This window comes from Canis lupus, chromosome 13 (assembly GCF_003254725.2).
Source record: "Canis lupus dingo isolate Sandy chromosome 13, ASM325472v2, whole genome shotgun sequence".
NCBI classification, from domain to species: Eukaryota; Metazoa; Chordata; class Mammalia; order Carnivora; family Canidae; genus Canis; species Canis lupus.
In genome coordinates this window covers 42,718,668-42,735,006 of record NC_064255.1, presented here as the reverse complement: position 1 = coordinate 42,735,006, position 16,339 = coordinate 42,718,668, and the positions used below count along the sequence as shown (strand labels likewise).

Sequence of the window (16,339 nt, the reverse complement as noted above, 5' to 3'; positions counted from 1 at the left end):
ATTCTCTCTTCCTCTCCCTCCCTGTCTCTTCTTCCCCTTACTCATGCACACACTCTCTATATATTAACAAACAAATAAATAATAAAATCTTTAAAAAATAAGTCTTAAAAATAAATAAATAAAAAATAAGTGTTTAATTGAGATACACTGTCAGGTTGTTGCAATTCATCGTAAGTTTCAGTTAATCTTATATATTACCAATTTAAGTATTGAAATACTTAATAATGCAGAATGATTATATCATAAGTGTGCATGAATAAATCTCTGCATTGGTTTTCAGGATACACCATGTTCTTGTTTCTTCTACTGCCCCCCAATGTTATTTCTTTTAATTCATTTTTTGTTGTATATTCTCCTTCTCATCAGTCATTTAAAGGGTGAATGCCCCAGGGTTCGGTTTGGAACTTTTATCTATTCTATCTAGATTCTGTCCTTGGAGGTCCACTCAGTCTCATCATCTATATGCTGAAAATACTCAACTTAATTTCTGTTCTAGACCGCTGCCTTGGACATTAGATCATATATAACTTCATAACTTCATGCTTGATATCTCTACCTAGGTATCTGATGTGTTTTCAAACTCAGTATCTACAACACACACACACACACACACATACAGGCACACACACACAACCACCTATCCTATCCTTAATTCTTATATCAAATGAGAGGAAGTCCAACTTTCATTTGCTCAGATAAAAAAATCATACTTAAATCATTCTTTTTAAATTTTTTTATTTTATTTGTTTTATCATAGTAAGAACACTTATGATGAGATCTAATTTCAAGTTTTTTCAGTGTATATATTATTGTTGACTATAGGTACAATGTTGTGCAGCAGATGTATAAGGTATATTCATCAACTTTATACCTATTTTTAAAAAGATTTTATTGATTTATTCATGAAAGACACAAAGAGAGAGGCAGAGACATAGGCAGAGGGAGAAGCAGGCTCCCTACAAAGAGCCTGATGCGGAACTTGATCCCAGGACCCTGGGATCACCACCTGAGCTGAACGCAGATGCTCAGCCACTCAGCCACCCACGCATCCCAACTTTACACCAATTGATTAGTAATTCCCCATTTCCTTCTCTCAGCCCCTGGAAACCATCATTCCACTCTTTGATTCTGTGAATTTAACTATTCTTGATACCTCAGCTAACTGGATCATGCTGTACTTAGCTTTCTCTGACTAGCTTATTTCATTTAGCATAATATCCTCAAGGTTCACTCCTGTTGTCAGATATTGCAGAATTTCCTTCCTTTTAAAGACCAGATATGTATTTATCTACCACTTTTTTTTCCATTCATTTGTCAATGAATATTTAGGTTGTTTCCACATCTTGGCTATTATGAATAGTGCTGCAGTGACCATGGGGATGTTCATGTCCCCTCAAGATCTTGATTTCAATTCCTTTGGGTAAATATACAGAATTTAGCTTAACTCTATTAACTCAATTTCTCTCGAACTCCACATCCAGCTTATCAGGACATCCACTTGGCTGCACCTTTGAAATATATCCTGAAATTTCAGACCTGTGAATTTACAATTTTCATCAAACTTGGAAAGTTTTTAGCCATTCTGTCTTCAAAATTTTATTTGACCATGTTATTAGTCCCATCTAGTGTATTTTTCATCTCAGCCATTGTAGTTTTTATTGCTAGAAGTTTGATTTGTGTCTTATTTGTATTCTCTGTGTCTCTGCTTGACTGTTTGACCAAAGGTAGTACAGTTATGATGTCTCTTTCCGCTGATTTTAAAATGCAGATCAATTTTCATTGATTGATTATTCTCTCTGTTGTGAGCTGTGTTTTACTGCCTTGAGTAATATTTGATTGAATGCCAGACATTATGAGTTTTGCCTTGTTGAGTATTGAATATTTTTGCATTTTTATACGTCTTCTTAAACTTCATTCTGGGATGTAGTGAGTTTACTTGGAAATGGTTTGATCTGTTAAGGTATTGCTTCTATGATTTGCTGGGTAGGTCCTGAGCAGAGCTGTCTATGACTTATTATCTCCTAGTAGTGAGGCAAGATCTCTGTAAGTTCTCTATTCAATGCCTTATGAATTGTGAGCTTCTCTAATCCAGCTCATGAAACTAGACATTGAAATCAGCTTGTGTGAAGGAACTTGTTGATGTTCCCTCTGTCTCTTTGGATGGTTGGTTCTTCCCTAAAATCTGATTCCTTATGCATTTGCTCTAATGGGTAATTTTTCAAAATACTCAGGGTACCCTCTGCAGATCTCCAGAGTTCTCTCCTTCTGTGTAGCTCTCTTATTTCTGGTAGTATGTCATATGAACTAGCTGGGTTGGTTTCTCTATATTCATCTCCTTAACTTATGAAATCCTCCAGGCTCTGCTTTAGTTATTACACCCATGCTATGGCTTCAAACTCTCTCAAAGCTATACGCCTCAGCTCATTTGTTTTCTATCTTTCAGGTATCCCTGTCCTCCATTGCCTGATATCTAATGTTTTAAAAATATTGCTTTATCTATTTTGTCTGATTTTTTGGAGCCCCTCAGATGTGAGAAAAAAAATCACTTCTCTGTTACTCCAATTGAAACAGCTGCAAAAGTTGTCCTGTGGATTTTTTTAAAGAGGAAAAGAAAAAAAGAGATATATTTTCAAACATAGCTACACATGTAGCTACACATAGCTACACATAAACACAAATTTATTAATACAATTAACTACTTGTGCATATTTTCTTCTTTAAATTATTCCATATAACTTCATTTTCCTAGTTACTCTTACAATGTTTATATTCATTTGAATAAGTTATAATAAATGGGAAATAAAAACCCTTACATTTTTGTAACTTTAATAGATAGATCAATTAGAATTACTCTTTAGAGATAGAAAGAAAATATATTGTCACCCACAATCTAACATATGGAAATAGTTTTCGAGATAATTAAAATTAACTTTCATCAAGAAATGATTCTTGTCACCTAATCTTGATATCTAATATTGAATGCACTTGGGGAATTTATCAAAATCATGCTCAATTTAAATTATTTCATAAAATCCCAGTTGACAAAGATATGGACAAATATGATAAAGGATGATTAATTTTCAATCAGCAGCAGTACTCCCAAGTCTTACTTCATTTGACAGATTACTGGCTCAGAAAAAATTTAAAGTGACTTCATACAATTCTTTTTATGTAAGCCTGTCTGCAAAATCAGAAAAGAACCAAACAATATAGGCAACAGAGATAATACAGGAAAATGAGGGTTAGTGTTCTACTTTGATTGGTGTTGAGACAAGTTAATGTTTTAGGAACAAAAAAAAATAGTGTTTTCTGAGGATTCAGTAAGTAATACATTCAACTTGGAACAAAAAAATAAGTCAGTTTGGACTCAGCATGTGTTTGAGCTTGGTAAGTTAATTAACTTTTCTGACCAGAAGTATCCTCATCTATAAAATCACAATATTAATTCTATCGACAAATTTGCTATGAAAATTAAAGGACATAATACGTTTTGCAGAGATTTATTCAGGCATGCTTATGATATAATCATTCTGAATTATTAAATATTTCATACTTAAATTGGTAATATATAAGATTAGCTGAAACATACTATGAATTGTAGCAACCTGACAGTGTATTTCAATGAAAGATTTATTTTTTAAAGATTTTACTTTTTATTTATTTATTTATTTATTTATTTATTTATTTATTTATTTAATATATAGAGAGTGTGTGCATGAGCAATGGGAAGGGCAGAGGGAGAGGGAGAGGAAAAGAGAATCTCCAACAGACTCTGTGCTAAGCATAGAGCCTAATGTAGAGTTTGACCCTGAAATCATGACCTGCGCTAAAACCAAGAATCAGACACTCAACCAACTGAACTACCTAAGTGCCCCCAAATGAAATTTTGTGGTGATAAGAACACTGCTCATAGAATTGTTGCCAGATGCAAAGTAAAGGAGGGGTTGAGGTTATTCAGGGAAAGGAAAGAAGACACAGTGGTTAGAACAAAGTAGGATGGGAGAAGAAGTCATATTCAAGGAGCCAGATCCTTTCACAGCGTGGTAAGAAATGGTCATAAATATAACTCATAATAAATACTAAACAGACGGACAGTTAGAATGTAGAATTAAGCTCTTGGGATTTGTATCTCATACTGAATAGGTTTTATGAATTGTTATTGAAGCTGTAGCTGGCCTGTTGAAAATCTTTTATTAAGTATTAATGGCCTTTTGATTTTATAACCATTCCACTTGAAGCTAATGTTTCTCTGATGTATTGCTATTATGGTTATGATGAAAGTGTATCTCAAATTTAATACCTTAGTTTTGTACCATAGTTTTATACAATGAAAAAAAGATTTTGGAGACAGAATCATCCTAATCAAAATATAAATTTGATGAAATTTTCAAATACTTTTCTGTAGCAGCAGACTATTTCTAGAAATAAAAACTACTTAACAATGAGAGTTAGCCTCATTTGTAATATTGAAGGCCTCTTGGGAAAGGGATCACTTATATAACCATTCATTTGCAGCTCAAGAAAAAATTTGTCCAGAGATCACAAATTTTCTTCATTTATAGAAGATATTGAATGTTCTAATTGCTCTTATTTACAAGAATTTACTCACCTTAAAAGTACTACCAATACTGCTGCTACTACTGACATTTATTGGATGATTACTATATACCAGACACTGGTATATAGGAATTTTTTGCATATATTAATTTATTTAAATTAATTATCATAACAACTCTGTGAGATACTATTTTTATCATTTTTTTTTCAAGCAAGGACACTAAAATTCAAACAAATTAAGCTGCTTTCCATATTCATAGAGTCAGTATGTACTGAAGTTGGAAACCTAAGCTATTTGGCAATAATAACTACCCAAATGAGTGGGTAGATATAGGTTTTATTTTATTTTTTATTTTTTTATTTTTTTTATTTTTTTGTTTTGTTTTGTTGATTTTTTTTATTGTTTCTGATAGTCACAGAGAGAGAGAGAGAGAGTCAGAGACACAGGCAGAGGGAGAAGCAGGCTCCAAGCACCGGGAGCCCGACATGGGATTCGATCCCGGGTCTCCAGGATCACGCCCTGGGCCAAAGGCAGGCGCCAAACCACTGCGCCACTCAGGGATCCCAGATATAGGTTTTAAAGGGAGAAAAATATCTAAGATTAATTCCCTGATTCTGACTTTCAAAATTGGATGAATAATAAAAAGGGCACCACTAACTATAAAGGGAGAGCATGGGTGGACACAAATGTAGTAAGAGTAGGGAGTTAAGTTGAAGGGAAAGATAATGAGTTTAGTTTTACGAGTTTGAAGTCCTTGAGGACTTGAAGGAACTTGCTGTAATCTGAGCCAGAGCTAGAGATTTAGGAACATTCAGAATATTAGTATTCCCTGAAGCAACGGATGTGGATGACATCAGGAGAAAATGTGTCTGAGACACAGAATTGAATTCTTAAGCACTAGCATGGAGGTACATTGTCATTTGCAAAAGAAATATACGTATGAATGCCTCCAAATAATATTTAAAAAAAGACTGAGAGGATTACTATGTCTTTTACAAATGTACTTTCAATAGGAAAATCTTAACATCTTAAAATTATTGCACTTCATTAACATTCTTGAATTGACCTTTTCTCCTAGCTAGATGAACTAGCTCTAGAGTTATACTGTACAAGCATGCTAATTTGGTAATCTCAAAAAGACATGGAAATGGAATTTACATGTTGGGTTCAACCCTAAAGAACTCAGATCTAGAACAATTTTAGGAACAAGGGCAGCCTGGGTGGCGCAGCGGTTTAGTGCCACCTTCAGCCCAAGGCCTGATCCTGGAGACCCGGGATCGAGTCCCACGTCAGGCTCCCTGCATGGAGCCTGCTTCTCCTTCTGCCTATCTCTCTCTGTCTCTCTGTCTCTCTCTCATGAATAAATAAATGAAATCTTAAAAAAAAAAAAAAACAATTTTAGGAACAAGGGTCCCATTAGTCTGAAATCACAGATTGGCTTGGATCCCTCTTTTACATTAGACACCCACATTCCTGTATTTTGGTATCAGCTGTGTTTCAATCTCAAGATATCTAAACAATTATATTTGGTATTAAATACATCAAGGAAATGATATATTGTATAGACGTAAAGATTCCTCATTAGTCAAAAACTTTAGAAACCTGACACCCTCAAAACCTATTCCTGCTTTATTTTTGTCTTTGGGAAATGACACTAGTTATAGTTTTAGAAAATAAAAAGAAAATAAAAGAAAAATAGTGTTCTAGGTCTGGCTGAAAAAAGTGAATACTTAGAAGAGGCTTTTAGATACAATTTAATATCATTAGCTTTCTTTTCCCTTAGCATTAAGTAATCAACAAGATTATATATATATATATATATATATATATATATATATATATATATGTGAAATTTCATGAAATTTCTAGCAATGTTTTTTTAAAAGTCAATATAGCCTTATTGTAGAACAAATAAATACGCTTCTTGGAATTTTGATCATTTCACTGATCAAAAATGATCAAATTTCATTTGATCATTCATTTGTCCAAATCATATATTTTATAATGATTGCAACCATCATCAAAGAAAATAATTGGAAGGTTAAATGACATTTTAAATTGCATTTTTCTGAAATGAAAGAGGTTTAATCCTTGAGATTACAAGTGTTTGTTTGAATTTCATTTTAATCCAACCTCATAATGTTTATAAATCTTACCCACCTGAGTTATATACATCTTTTTTGGTTGAGTGTAAAGATAATTCTTGCTGTGGTAGGAAAACTGTCAGGAACAAAATGTGTCATGTTTTATTTGTGCAGTAGATTTCATTCTTCTTAAGATCCCAGACTGTCTGCTTTTCTGTTGTTTTTTGGGTGAGAGTATAGAATAATAGAATGTGACATGTTTAGGTGTGATGATTCATTTTGTCTCTCTACTTCTAATCTACTAACACCTTGAACACCGGTTATTTTACCCTTGTCAAGTGCCTGTAGGTTATTAAAAAAAAAAAAAAAGTTCCATTCACTCAGGCATCAAACAAACTGAATAAGTAAAGGAAATTCATATTTATTGGAGGTTTTGTATATACTTTCTGGAACATGCCACTAATTGTATCACTGAATCCCTGGGACAATACTTCAAGGTATGAATAACTGTGCCCATTTTACAGATTAGGAAATTGAAGCCCAGAAGGCTTATTTAATAGCTTGAAGTTTCATAGCTGTTGAAGAATGGAGGTAAAAGTCAAAAACCTTTCTGGTTCCTGGACCGCATCACTCTGATTTTCTTTTAGTTTGGAATTTCACAGATAATAATTACATATTGCATTTTAGAAGCATTTGGTAATAATTGTAATATTAATAACAAGTGCATACACAGTTATTATGTACCAGACACTATCTTACATAAATTATCTCACAACAACTCTGTGATCCCATTATTTTCTTTTCATTTCAGAGATAAGGAAGATAGTTTAATCACCAAACATCATCCAGCTAATAGATAATAAATAATAAAAATTATGATGCCATCCCAGTAGGTTATTTCGGGATCATAGGTCTCTTTAGTAATACATTTACTATAATATTTTGAAAACCATCCCAGATGTTTCTGGATGTTTGGAGTCTACCAAGAATTAAACACCCACAGGACTCTATCCATCCTGATATTAGCAGTTGGTCTTAAATTAACTTTAAAGAAAGCCATACATATATTTATGGCAGAATTAACATATGCTATGGATTTTCTTTTTTTTTTTTTTTTACTTAAAGGATTGTAAAGGAGCCATGCAAGAGAGAAAGGAAGCAAAAAAAGAAAAAAGGCAATTTAAAGCTACCACTGATGTACTCAACCTGTGGCACTAATGGACTGTGTTATTTCCTTTTAAATTAAATGTACTTTTGTTTAAGCAAAATACTCTGATGGGCCCGATTTGACCTAAAAGAAGAGACAAGTGGGGCCAGAGGTGATGAGAAGAAAGATAGTTTCTCTAACTCAGCCTGCACCAGGCACCCAGGCTTCTGAAGATAAAAGAAGGGTCTTAAGTGTCCCAGTGAGTAGATGAAGAGATACTAATTTTATTTGAATTATAAAGGAAAAGGAATCTCAGCAGGCCTGCACTCTTGGGCCATCTCAGCTGACATTTGTGTTTTTATTGAGAACGATAATATGGACCTTCTGATTCAGAGGCAGCGCATCTTGTCGGAAGTCCCCGTCTGATTGAATATCATTGGCAGCTGGCCAAAGAATAGCCTGGATAACAGAGGGGTTGCCTTATTCCTTGTCACATGTACTTAAGGATTTAACTATTCAATTTCTCTTTAATCATGATGCATGATCTTGGATCCTTTACAATCCCTCAGGGCAAAGGAAACTAATTCTACACATATCATGAATAATATGGCATCTCTGAATAAGATGTCAGAATGAACCCTTTAACAGTCAAGCGATTTCTAAGTTGAATATCCTGAAGTCTGACAATTATTTGTTGAAAGTTTGAAATGGAGACTGTACAATAAAACTGTTGATTTCCACCTATCAAAATATTAATATGCCAAGATTCATTCCACTATTCGCAAAAGATTTGTTTGTCCTGTATATATTTTAAACTGTACATGAGGTTTTTCATAGGTTTTTTTTTTTTTAATTTTTATTTATTTATGATAGTCACAGAGAGAGAGAGAGAGGCAGAGACACAGGCAGAGGGAGAAGCAGGCTCCATGCACCGGGAGCCCGATGTGGGATTCGATCCCGGGTCTCCAGGATCACGCCCTGGGCCAAAGGCAGGCGCCAAACCACTGCGCCACCCAGGGATCCCTTCATAGTTTTTTAAAGTACTCAAAAATGTGTTTTGGATTTTTAAAAAATGTTTTAAAAGTCAGAGCTACCATGGAATAATTAGCTAGTGGCCTAACATCTAACATATTTAATACTCAAATATGTATCAAAAATAGGTTGGATATATAATTTTATAGTATTAAAACATATTTTTGTATATATAGAACATATATAGACATACACATTTAGCCAGGTACAGATTGGGAATAATGTATAGTAGTGGATGGACTGCAAACTTTAAAAATCACATCCAATATCATGGCTGAATGTGTGTGATTTCGTTAGTTAAAAAGATCGATTAAACTAATCCATTATGTTAAAACTATTTATACTTGTGAGGTTATAAATTGAAAGTGGGTGTAAGGGAGTCTTCTTGGATTCTGATAACGTTCTGGTTGAGGTGGCTACTGGTTATACGTATGTTTAATTTGTGACAATTCATTGATTTGCACACTTGTGATTTGTGCTTTTCCATATGTGTATTCCATGGAAAGTTTACATTAAAGAAATATATATACATGTGTATTCATGATATATTCAACATCCTCAATGTATTGATCTTATTTGAAAAATGGGTAAAAGTGATTACTATGATGTGTCTTGAGAAACATGCTTGCCAATAAGTCATTAATGGCTGCTCATCAAAGCTAAAATCACCATTAGGCCATTTTATTTTTATAAATATTCTAACCCTAAGCACTAGGTCATTTTATAAACATGATCATTTCCAGGTATTTTCCTTGTTCTCGAAATGAAAAATCGTGCCTGGCTATACTTTTAGTTGAAGAAACATTTAGAATTTGTAACAATAGGTATTTCTGTTTCATAGGTGACTATTAATGATATTTTAAGATGTAGTCAAAGTCTATCACTTTAGATTATTTTTCCAAAGACTATGTTTTTAAATGTCATTACAAATCAGGTATGGAATAAATAAGTTATAGGAATAAAAGGCAGAGCATAAGGAATACCGTCGATAATACCGTAACAGCAACATAATGGGATAGATGGCAACTACCCTTGTGGCGAATACAGCACAATGTATAAAACTTGCCAAATCACTAAGGTGTACACCTGAAACTAATGCAACATTGTGTGTCAACTATACTCAAATAAAAAAATGCAATGTTATTACACAATCTGTATTTTAAGGGTTACATAAATTAATTTTGGCATAAAATGGGGTAAATTATTTTTGGTAAAAATAAATTAATATAGAGTTCTAAAATTACAAAGTTACAGGTCTGAAATTTTCATCAATTTGTTTCCAAGGTCCTTAAGGTTTGGAAAGTTTCTTCATTTTGGAATCCTCTCCGTGTATCATATTTGTCTTGATAAGTTTCAATAAATAATTGACAGTGAGTGAACACCCTTGATCCTTCAATTTGTCTGTAGATGTGAATCCGGATATGAACCCAGGTTGTGTACTTACTGTGATAGTCCTGGTGTACAGAGCTTGGGTAGAAGGAACTGAGAGAAGATACAAAGGAAATACAGAGCGGAAAGTGTCTGATCGGGAGAGGCTGACTTGCTCTTTGGTGCTGAACGAACGCACTATTACCTGGATGTGTATTTCTCCTACTTCTGCAGATACAAAAAGACTTTCAAGTTATTTTCACTTTTCTCAACATCCTCGAGTTGAACTGAAGAAAGGTGTCAAGGATTTTTATTTCTAATCTGACTGATATCCAATTTTACATCATCCATGATAGAAATGAGCTCAATTTTGGTTTTGTTTCTAGTCAATTCTATCATCCAAAGTCTGTAGACTGGAGAATCTGGGGCAGGGAAAAAAACTATATATCCAGATATTCCAGGAAAATATGAAATAAACACATCCATACATGAATACAGTTTATGGCTATCCAGTATATTTTTAGCCTAAAAAAAAAAAATCACAGAAGCATTACAATCCTTGCATTCACTATCCTAAATAGGTACTGGTTTTAAGGAACTTTAAAATATGTAAATTGAGAAAGTAATGTACTCGTATATTATTATAAGAGTGATAAGAGTTGAATTGTGTCTCTCAAAATGAAATGCCGAAGTCCTGATCCTTGATCCCTCAGCAAGTGACCTTATTTGGAAAAAGAGTCCTTGCAGATGTAGCTTGTTAAGATAAGGTTATACTGGACCAGGATGGGCCTTCAGTCCAAAGGCCTATTGTCTTTATAAGAAAAGGTGAAATGGCCCAAGGAGGAAACCACTTGAAGAAGCAGGCCCAGAGGGAAGTTATTTTAACTCTGGTCATGTGATCTCGGTCAATTCACTTCACCTTTTTTTTGAGCCTCGGTTTTCTCATTGATAAAAAACCTGGATTGCTATTAAAAATTAAATGAGTTGAACGTGGAAAATTCCTTAAAAGGAGTCTGAAACTGCTCAACGGGATTCCTTACTATCATTTCACTGTGTCTCTATGTATTCCTTATATTGTATGAAGTTTTGTGTATTGCTTTGTAACTGAGGAGGAAAAGAATAATAAAGATTATTCAGAAAAGACACTTAACGTTTATTGGGAGCTGGCCATGTGCCAGCTCCCAGTTAAATATCATGAACACATGAACACATTATATCATTTATATCTCACATGTATAGGGTGAGTTGTTTTTTAGTCACTTATTACGTACGAGGCTTGCGAAGCTCAAAGATGTGAAATAAAATGTCCAAGGACGCACAACTGGCAAAGGACAGAATAAATCTAGACCATTCAAACTTCAAAACTTGGTTAGCTACTATGCTTTATTACTTTTCTGGGGCCCCCGACAATCTCTCCCCACCACCAAATGTGTGAACTGATTATGCTCCGTGGGTCGTAAATAATGTTGATGCAGTGAAGTTACTTTTTGATTTACTTCTTTGTTCTTTTACATCGTGACATGCAAGTTTGAGGAGAATAATCATATCACTTCTATGTATCACCAGAAAGCCCAATTGTTGAATTACAACCTCAGGGGTTTTCTGGGTGAAATCTGAAACTGGCCCCTGTACACGTAGGGCAAGGAGAGACCACAGGAGGCCAGACGTTGCAGGTTGATATTGGCAGATTTAGTTAAAACACGAGAACTTACCTGGGAGGCTTGCTTGCGCAGCCACAGGTGCAGCAGATCTCTGCCCCTACCCTCTGCTAGAGTCCTGGAAGTTTGTGCAGAGGTCTCACCTGGCTTCAGTCACATATTCAGTCCAGATGGTCTCCGCAGCACCTTACTTTTCCAAACTACATCTTTATAACAGCTGCGAGGGTGTGACTAGTAGGTGGGGGGTATAGTCCAAGGACAGGGGAGGGGTTAAGGAGCCTCTCATGCCCTAGGTCCAGCTCACTGGTCAGCCAGTAGTCTCATCCCCTCAATGACCAATCCCAACACCAATTTAGAGCCTATGGTTTTGCCCACCCTGAAACTCTCGTTCTTTTTATTGACTTCTTGTACCATGTTCACTGCCTTTTTGCAAGATACCACTTTTTAGACAGGACTGTGTATGGGCTATAAATTGGGACTAAGTTTCAATTTAAAGACCAAGAAGAGTATATAATGCCCCCAACCAAAAATCATAAATACCCCTGGCAAAGCCTAACTGTGATATCGTATGTGGTACTTTTCTTGAATGTTGTCAGAGATGCATATGACAATCGCCTCTTATTATCCCAATATGTAAAATTAGGATCTCCAGAGTTTAGAAGTCAGTTTAAAGTAAAATAATGTTTTAGTTTATGTGAACATGTTTCTCATTTAATCAAACATTTAATAGTTTGTTCTACTTTTTCTTTTCTGAAAATCTGATTTTACCTATTCTTGTTACATCTCCCTGAAAATCAATGGTCTGGTAATTATAAGAGGGCTTTATAGCTAGTGGGAAAGATTGATTTTTTTCCTAAAGGAAGACTTTCATTGAATCAGGGTTACATGTCTGAACACTTAGATGTTTCAGATTCTCTTACAACTACTTTCTGATTTTGTTTACATCACTTTACTTCATATTACAGGAAAGAACCAACTTTTCCAAATCTTTTCCTGAATTAAAATGCAACACTTGTTGTCTCCTTAAGACAACAACTCCCAAAATAAATGTATCAAAAATGGTTTTGAAACAGGAAAAATGTATTTCTTGATCACATAAAGTTCCAGTACAGGTATTATGGCTCTCCACAAGATAATCTGGGATCCAGGCTTCTTCATCTGTGGCTCCACTGTCTTTAATACATGGCATTTAGATGTGCAGTGCTTGTCTTCATCAATCTGACAGTTGAGGCAACAGTGTGGTCATTGACACTTAGGAATACTTGTAGTTCAGAAAATGGAAAGATACTTCTTTTGCTTACATTTTGGTTACATTGACTAGCGGTAGACAAGTCCCCAAACCTGTCTACAATATTAGGTAGGACAGGTAGCCTCGTGGTATGTATGGGAAGAGGAGTAAAAGTTTGCTTAATGGATTTGCCAGTCACTTTCACACTCTTGAACCCAGATCATAGTGTAAATGATCAAGGGCAAAGAATTAGAAGAGGACTCACTCGTGCTCTCCTACTATAACCAGAGAAAGAAAACTTATCCATGTGTGGCAAGCCAATGAAATGGGAGATGAGCAGCCAACAAAACATGGCCCAGATGAGTCACAGCCAGGGCATCTATTGCCAATAAAAGCCATTATGGGGGAAAATGCTCTTTTCTTGAGAGGCTCTTGCCTTGGGAGATTGGGAAAATTGTAGGGAGGAAAAAGTCAGTCTGCTATTTCCTTCGGTTTCATCAGCATTTCAGTGAAGAGTCCCTTACCTTAGTGCTGTGATACTGAGGGCTATTCTGAAACACACGTGAGTGAATCAGAAAAGAGAATGAAGGAATGCCATCCTGTCTCTGTCTTCATCTAGTTATTCCTAGGGCATTCCGGATAAATCAGCGTTTCTCATAGAGTTAAATTTAAGATTCAGAACTCATTAACGAGATATGTTTAGTCCCGAATATGGGAGACAACAATATCATACCTTATATTTAATGTCATAGTTATCGTAGAATCATGGGATACTTAAAGGGAACAAAATAAACTTTCTTTTATCCTCTTAAACTATTCACCCACAATGTTAGTTTAAGATTATTACCTTACTTAGTTACTGGGTTTTCAAATAATGTACTTTGCTCGGAACAAAGTATAAGCAAAGCGAAATACCTGGCATCTTTAAACCAGTTGTAGTAGCAGTAAAGAAACCAAGTCTGAGATCCAAGTGAATGCATTGGTTGCACTTGATTTGAGGGGGTCCCATCCCTGCAGCTCTGCTGGATCACAGCCTCGCGGGAGGTCCCCCGACGGTAGTTACCCCCATTAACAGGCAAACTGTTCACATAGCTGCTCTGAAATTTAAGGAGAGTTAAAATTCAGGTTTGACCCATCACACTAGGCCATCAGATCCTGGACGTTGTTGACAGCTTCAGTGTCCTCTTACACCATTCTCAAGGTCATTTACTACACTGCTCCCCATCCCTCTCTGCTTGCAGTATTCGTCCCCCTGGTCTTTTCTAGAATCTTTCCTTTTTGTCACACAGATTTCCTCTCCCACGTGATCACATTCGAGAGGTCTTCCTTGACTACCGGCTGTCATGGGTTGCCTTTCATCCCTACCCCTGACTCACTCTCTCAAATCACTGTTTTGTTTTCTTCGTGGTACTTATTTGTTTTTTGTTTTTGTTTTTGTTTTTTTTTATTTTTGTGGTACTTAAAACTACCCCCAAATGACCTTATTTGTATATTTAATTTTTCTCCTTGTATCCCAAACTTGACAAGAAAAGTACATTCGTCTGTCTTCTTCATTACTGATGTGTTTCCAGACCCAAGAACAATGACTGGCCTAGGTAAGGATACAGTCGATATATGTTGAATGAAAAAAACAGTGGGTGTTGATAAGTGAGCTAGCGCAGCTGACATCTGTTATTTTTAGTATATAGGGGGTTCTGAGTTTGACCAATGAATCGCACATTTCCCCCCGAAATATCATTTGGTCAAACGATTGTGGAGCTTTTCATCAAAGCTGAGTGAATAGGTGAGGCATTTGCCATATTTTTGTGGTTCCTTCACAAGAAAACTGCCCTCTTCCTAATATTGATCTTGGCAGAATTATGTTTATCTCTCAGACATCTGAATTATTTTGTTCATGCTGGGTCAGAGAATTACTGAGTCAGGGTAAGGTACAAAATAATTCTTTAGGAGCATCATTATGTCACAAAGGATAATAAGGCTTTGTAATTATCAAAGATAGCAGTAATAATAATTCATAGTTATCAATAATCTAATTAATAATAAATAGCAATCATTATTAGTTTGACAGACTTTGCAAACAAAGTGCTATATTTCTTTTACACACGAAACCCTGGAGTTAGGTTCAGTTGTCTGTAGACCGTCACTGCTGCAATAATAATGAGGCCAATTTTCCAACTCAACTTGTGTGGACCCTAGAGTTTGTGCATCTTAACCACTTTCTTAATTGTCATCAGCAGAAAACGTTTCCTGAGTCTCGTTGTGTCACACAGAGCTTGGCTATGAACCCAAATCGTTTGATTTCAGAACCTATGTTTGTAATCAGGAGGCTAAGCTATTCCTATCTTGTTTTAAATATTTACTCTGGACTTCTGCAGAGACATATTGTTCTTTTAAAACGTTATTTCGTGGTACATGGCATATTTTTTTAAGGGTCCTCTTGTCAGGAAGTCTCTTAATATGTGCTAAAATATTTTTTTTGAAAATTTGTAACAATTATAGATTGGAGACGATAAATCTCATGCATGCTTATTTTAGAAAAATGAAAAGAGAAAAGGGGAAAAGGCAAAATCATCCACGATCCCCTCCTTACAGAAATAACCACTGTCAAGAAATTTTTGGATTGGAACACAAAATTGCACTTGGTAGTAAGAGAGATGAAATTTTAGAGAATATCAAAACCTTCAAACTCTCAAAACAATCAGAAAGCATTCTGATCATCAGAAAAACCATTTAAAACTCTCAGTTTTCACATGGTGTCATAGAAAGAAGCCACCAAAATGTGCACACAAATTGTCATATACCACGGCCACTCATCCTTTTGGCCCTCAGGTACGCCTTTGAAATACAAAAATAGTAAGCCCTGGCTTATCTGTCTTGTGGATGTTTTAAGGATAAAATTAGATTATAAATGTGGCAGCTCTTTGAAATACCTTCCCTTGCTGAGCACTTGCCCACAACTTCATTCTCTCACTCTGCCCTCTGACCTTTATCCTCACTTGAGAATCACTGTGTCTATGTTGGGGCTCTCTTTGCCTCCTTCAACCCAGCATGGAAAGTCGTTGGACTACATACTCTCTAGGCTAATTTCTCGTTCAGTGCTATGGTTTCTGGGAAGACATAAGTGACAAAACTGCTAAGGAAAAAGAAGGCATGTAAGAAATGTTGGAAAATAGTTTTAAGATGTGCCATAGGGCCAATCTTTGCAGCTCTGAGAATCTCCCCCGAATGAGAAGGCTGGCTGCCAAATGAGGAAGCACTGAATTA

The 16,339-nt window shown here is 35.5% G+C and overlaps 1 protein-coding gene across 1 annotated transcript in view; it reads left to right on the top strand.

The window, feature by feature from the left end:
* Positions 1–8,071, top strand: part of GABRA2 (gamma-aminobutyric acid type A receptor subunit alpha2) — a 162,431-nt gene extending 154,360 nt beyond the window's left edge. The window contains exon 12 of the transcript XR_007401660.1: positions 7,768–8,071. The gene's annotated coding sequence lies outside the window, so the exon portion shown is untranslated. The remainder of the gene's footprint in view (positions 1–7,767) is intronic.
* Positions 8,072–16,339: the final 8,268 nt, after the last annotated feature.